This window comes from Thalia democratica, chromosome 1 (assembly GCF_965202585.1).
Source record: "Thalia democratica chromosome 1, ktThaDemo2.hap1.1, whole genome shotgun sequence".
NCBI lineage: Eukaryota > Metazoa > Chordata > Thaliacea > Salpida > Salpidae > Thalia > Thalia democratica.
In genome coordinates, this window is record NC_139165.1 from 27,045,312 (window position 1) to 27,051,311 (window position 6,000).

The following is a 6,000-nucleotide window of genomic DNA, read 5'->3' on the forward strand; positions in this document are numbered from 1 at the left end:
ACGCACTCAAACCTCGCAATTTACGTAACGCGTTTGCAATAATTATCAATTACCAAAAACTATTCTCACCTGGACACGCTTTAGTGCACAAGGTTGATTTCAAATCTCTGCAAACATCTTCACAATTTTCGCAATCCTCTCCGCTCCAGTAACTACCATACTCACAAGCCATCTCATCGGCCGCTCTGTCTTCTTCCATCATTCTCCAGTTACTGGCGAACATCATTTCGAACCAATCAGAAGCCTCCTTTCTCGATTTGAAAACGAATGGGGCGCCTTGGCAGAAAGTGATAACTGATAGTAGTAGGAGTGAAGTAAGGTTTTTTGAAGCCATTTTTACGTGTAACTATTTTAACATAAATCTATTTAAAAAAGTTGATGAAATTCAACTCAGATTTGAAAAAAATAATTTTTACTAACTATAAAATACAGACTGTTTGTGAAAAAAATAAGTTTTTTTTATTTTTGGGTGTATGCTAATTGTGCATTTTGTTCATTTTCAAACAAATTGTCCAAGTCTATTAGCATTTTTCAATCAATCTAACTACAATCAAATAAACAATATGAAAAGTAGTGTTACATATTCACTTTGATTTTATAAATCATACATATTCACTTTTTTTAATAACAATAAGCAAACAAGCAAATTGCTAGATTTATATAAACTAGAAAGCTTGCGTGTATATATAGATTAAAATATTTATAAAAGTAAAACTACTAGTAAAACTGTAAGTTAACGTTACCACGTGTTTAGTTTGTACAAAAGCGCTATTATTTGTTTTGTAATGAGAATTTAACTTCACGCAGAAGTAAAATTAAGTTTCAAGTGGAATGCAGACAGAAAGTATCATTACGAAATTTGCAAAACTAAAAGCAAATTTATAATAAGTAGTTGTCGTTTTTAAAGTTTGTTTTCCTAAATTTAACAAAGTATGTATCTTATAAAAGACAATAAAATGTTTAACATTGTTTAAATATTATGGTTTTTATTTTTTTATAAAATTAAAATTTAAGTTTCATTTTGCTGTAACGGGATGCCGTAAACAATTAAATAATCAAAAAAGAAAATTACTTTGTTTGAAGTTTTTTTTTTCCTTGGTTGAAAGCAAAAAAAACAAAAAAATATAATAAGTATAACTATCTAATTTAAAACAAATACTTCTTTTTGGCTAATATTAGACGGTGTATAAATTTTGTTATTACAAACAAAAACAAAAACTAACTTGATTTTATAAAAAGTTTTAGATAACTTTATTATATTATTTCTTTAATACGAAAAAAATTTAGTTTTTTTATTTTGTTTCTGTTTCCTAAACTAGAACAAATTTATACAATTATTTAAACTAAAGCTAAAACTGACAAGTATTTTTTAAAATATACAAACTAAAACATAAAGACACTCTAACTTAAAATCATATTGAAAATAAAAACAACTAAACTGTTTACTTGACTTAGTTACAACAAGTAGCATATACTAATCATGTTGTTTCAAATGAATATAAACGAAAACCAGTTTGATTATATGTATAGATTTAAAGTTTATAAAAGTAAAACTGTAAAGTTTCGCACATGTTTGGTTTGTATGAAAGCGCTTTTATTTGTTTTGTAATGAGAATTTCATTTTTTATAAAAGTAAAATTAAATTTCAAGTAAAATGCAGTCGAAATTTATCGTTACGAGTTTATAAAACTAAAAGCAAATTTTATTCTAAGTTAATAGTTTTAAAATACTTAGGTGTTGAAATAACCATTTAAGACTTTTTGTTATAGATATAACAATACTTTAAAGCTCTAAAATATCTCATTTATATTTAACATTTGTCGCTACTATGATTTTTTTAATTTGAGCATTCCATATATAAAGTTTACATATTTTTATCGTTTATACTATAACTAGTACTATTTTTGAAAAATTCAAATTTTAACTACAATTTTTTTTTTTTTTTCATCTAAAAGTCTTATAAATATATTGTTTAATAAAGTATATTCAAGTTTAAATCTTTTTAGAGTACAAAATTTAAACAATTTTTTTATTAATTTAGGTAAACAAAAATAATTTCTTAAAAAATTAAGAAAATTGAAAGTTTAGTTTAGATAAAACAATGCATATAGTATCAGTTTGGTAAAGACATTAGTTAGATTATGCTTTAATATTTTTATTAATACAACTACAAACAAGTAACTTTTTTCACTTTGTTTTTCTATTTTTTCTTTTGTAACTGTCAACAAACTTTAATGTTTTATCATTATTTTTTTAGACACTGACATATTTAAATTAATAAATAAACAGAGTAAAACTTTAACTAATTTAAACTACAAAGAAAACTAGAGCTTGCAGTTTTTAAATATAGAAACATTAAAAATTCTAAATATACAACAATAATCTTAACTTTTTGTTTTCTTAGCTACTACAGACACACAGTCTAACTTATATCTAACAACACTACAAACGACAGTTCAGCTCTTGTATATATAATAAAAATTTTTTAAAAGTCAAACCATAAACACTAACACGTGTTTGGTTTGTGCAAAAGCGGGATTATTTGTTATGTAATGAGAACCTCTCCTTTTGTAAAAGAAAAACTTCAAGTGAAATGCAGACAGAAGCTGTCATTACGAAATTAACAAAACTAAAAACTCAATTACTAGAAGACTTGATTTAAGTAAAAGAAGTATTTAGATTTCATTAAGAAATATTTCATTGGAGCTGAAAAACTGTTTAAATTTAAAAAAGGCATGTTGATTTATAATATATTTTTGATTTTTTTTTGAATTAACGTTCAGTACTACCAATCCAAAATTAATATATTTTTAAGCAAATCGTAAACGATTATGAAATAAAGTTTAGTATGTGAAAAGAGTAACAATCTGTATAAAATTGTTTTACACATCAGTTGGTATAATCTTATTGTTAACATAAAAAATGTTTTTGAAGTGATCAATTTGAGTGTTTTTAATGTAGAATTTTTATCCAGCATAATTGTAAATAATAACTTGAGTTAAAAGTAAAAGTATAAAAAACTTCTATTTAATAAATAATTGACTCTACTTTTTATTTCAAGCAAAAAAACACATCGGTATTTCTTAGATAAAAGCAATTTTATGTTTTTATAGTTTAAATAGCATCACTACTTATAAACATTCTAAATTTTGATTTATTAAACTTTTTATATTTGTAAATTAAAATGCATATTTTATAAAAATTTTTAAACCACTGACTTGTTTCTAGAAACATTTTAATAAAGCGTAAATAAAATAATATAAAGTATAAAGAATATTTGTTCTTAAAAGTTTAAATTGAAGTAATCCGACTTAAAAATTCACTAAAAAACAAATAAAACTGTAGTTGTATATTACTTTTAGTTACAACAAGAAACATACACTATTTATTTAAAACTTATATACTTATACTAAAAAAATTAAAAGTAAAACTTTAAAGGTTAAAACGTGTTTAGTTTGTGCAAAAGCGCTATTATTTGTTTTGTTTTGATAATTTCATTTAATGTAAAAGTAAAATTAAGCTTCAAGTAAAATGCAACCAAAAGATTTCATTACGAAATTTACAAAACTAAAAGTAAATTTTACAAAATATTCTTTAAAGTTAAGAAGGTGTATACATGTAACAAAAACATTTTAAGATCTATTTATTATAAGTAAATTAATATATATCTTTTAAAAGTTCATTTTTGTTTATTTCGTCGTAAAATTGATGTTTTCAACTTTTGACTTACGTTTCAAAACAGAGTTTGTATCTAAAAGATTTTAAACTTTAAACATTGTAAAAATTTACTGTACAGCTTTTTTAGTCAGACTAATTTATAAATGTAGTTTCTTAAAAAGCTAAATACATTTATATTTGTTTAAAAATTTATTGGTTTTAAACTTTATTAGTTATTTGTCAGAAACAAGCTTTTGATTTATTTATTGTTTTATTCCTTTAATTGTAGACATACCTTATATGTTTTATCATTACTTTATATATTGACTTATTTTAACGTTGTACAAATAAATAGATAACTAAACATCCTGCCTAAAAACTTTTCAACAAAGATAAGATTATGAATTTTAAAAGTTTAAAAATACTTTAATTGTTTAGTTTGAATAAAAATAAACTTATTACGTGCTTCGAATGATTATGAACGGCAACGTAGCTTATTTATATTGAAAGATTTATACAAGTTAAAAATTTAAATTTTAGCACATTTTTAGTTTCTGAAAAGCGCGGTTACTTGTTTTGTAACGTGAGTTTCACTTATATAAAAGTTAAACTTTAAATAAAATGCAGACAAAAGCATCACGAAAGTTGTGAAACTAAAACAAATTTCACATTAGGTTTATTTAAAAAAAGTTTTTATTACCTAGTAATACTCAAAAAAAGTATTTAAAAATATAAAAACATTTAGATTAATAATTTTATTTTGAGTGAGATTGGTGTTTGTAAAGCTTAAAAAATGTTTATATAACAAAAAACTAAAAACAATTTAGAATTATAAGTCTTTTAAGTACAACATAGTACAACACGCCTTTTTTAATTAAAAAATTTTTGTTAGCAAAAATATAAATCACTGAACAAACAAAGTCAAGTTTACTTTTGCTTTAAGTAAACAAAATCACAGCTAGTTATTGTTGTAAGATTTTAGTATTTTGTTAGCAACTAAGCATGCTTATTTGAGTCGTAATAGTCTTTAAACTTTTTATAAATTAATAAGCACATTTTATTTTAAACAAAGCAGCTAGAGTACTTTGTTATATTGGTAAAACTGCGGATCTTTATTCTTTTTTTGAATTTTTAAATACAATTATTTTTCACAACTGTAAATTTTTATACGCAAATAAGTAACTATTAAAGTATTAATGATATAACAAGTACGTCCTAATGAAAGCAAAAAAAAAATTTAAGTATCACAAAAAACATTATACGTTAAACTTAAATAGCCTTACATAAATCAAGTATCTTAAAACGATAACAACTTTTTAATATAAAAGCAGCTCATATATTTATTTTAAGTTGTTTATTTTGAATGAAAATAGTTTTAAAACGACTACAACTACCACTTTAAACATTTTTTTTTTGTATAAAGTTAACTTTTAATTTCAAGTTACATTCTACATTATAATATTAATAATAAACTTAATTGAAGTTTATGTAAGTAAAAGTTTTTTAATATAATTTTTTTTTATATCTCAAGCCAAACACAACAAAAACAACACAATTGTACATAAACTCACCTTTTTAATAAGTATATATAACAAATAAAACATAAACTTACAGAGCTTTAGCAATTCAATTCTATAATGTATTAATTTTCAAACTGTTTTGTACAAAAATAGCATAGAAATTCTACAAAGTTATGAAAAACTGATTATGCAAAAAAAAAAATAATCATCTTACTTAAACATAAATTTTCAAAAGTAAAACCTGCATTATTTAATCGTGTTTGTTTTAGTTTATTTAAAGCGGCGCACGTATTTGTTTAGTATGAGTAAGTGCAAAAGTAAAAAAAAAAACTTAAGGAAAATCAAAAATATTGTTAATAAACTTCTAAAACTAAAACCAAACACAACTTCACCTTTTTTTGTAATTTTTGAAAATTATAGAAACACTAACTAACTTTGATTTAATGTTTTAATAAAGATTACTTATAATTAGAAGTTGAATATTTAGCACTTATTAAAAATTTGCCGTTAATTTGTGTAATTATTCATCTATAAGCTTTTATAAAGTATGCACCTTGTGCAAGGCTAAAGGTGACCCCTATGGGTTTTGAAAATTGTGTAAAAGTGCTTGTAAGCTAGTTCGTGTTATGTCACTAAATAAAAAATATTAATAGCCAATAGTAAAATTTTAGGTCAAATCAAATACCTCTTCGTTCGTATTTTACTGAAGTTGTGTTTTAAAGTTTGCTAAAGTAAAAGCAAATAAGGACAATCTTCTAATATATATAAAACGAAAACTAATCGAAGTTTTATTTGTACTATATTAAACATCTCAGGCAGTTGT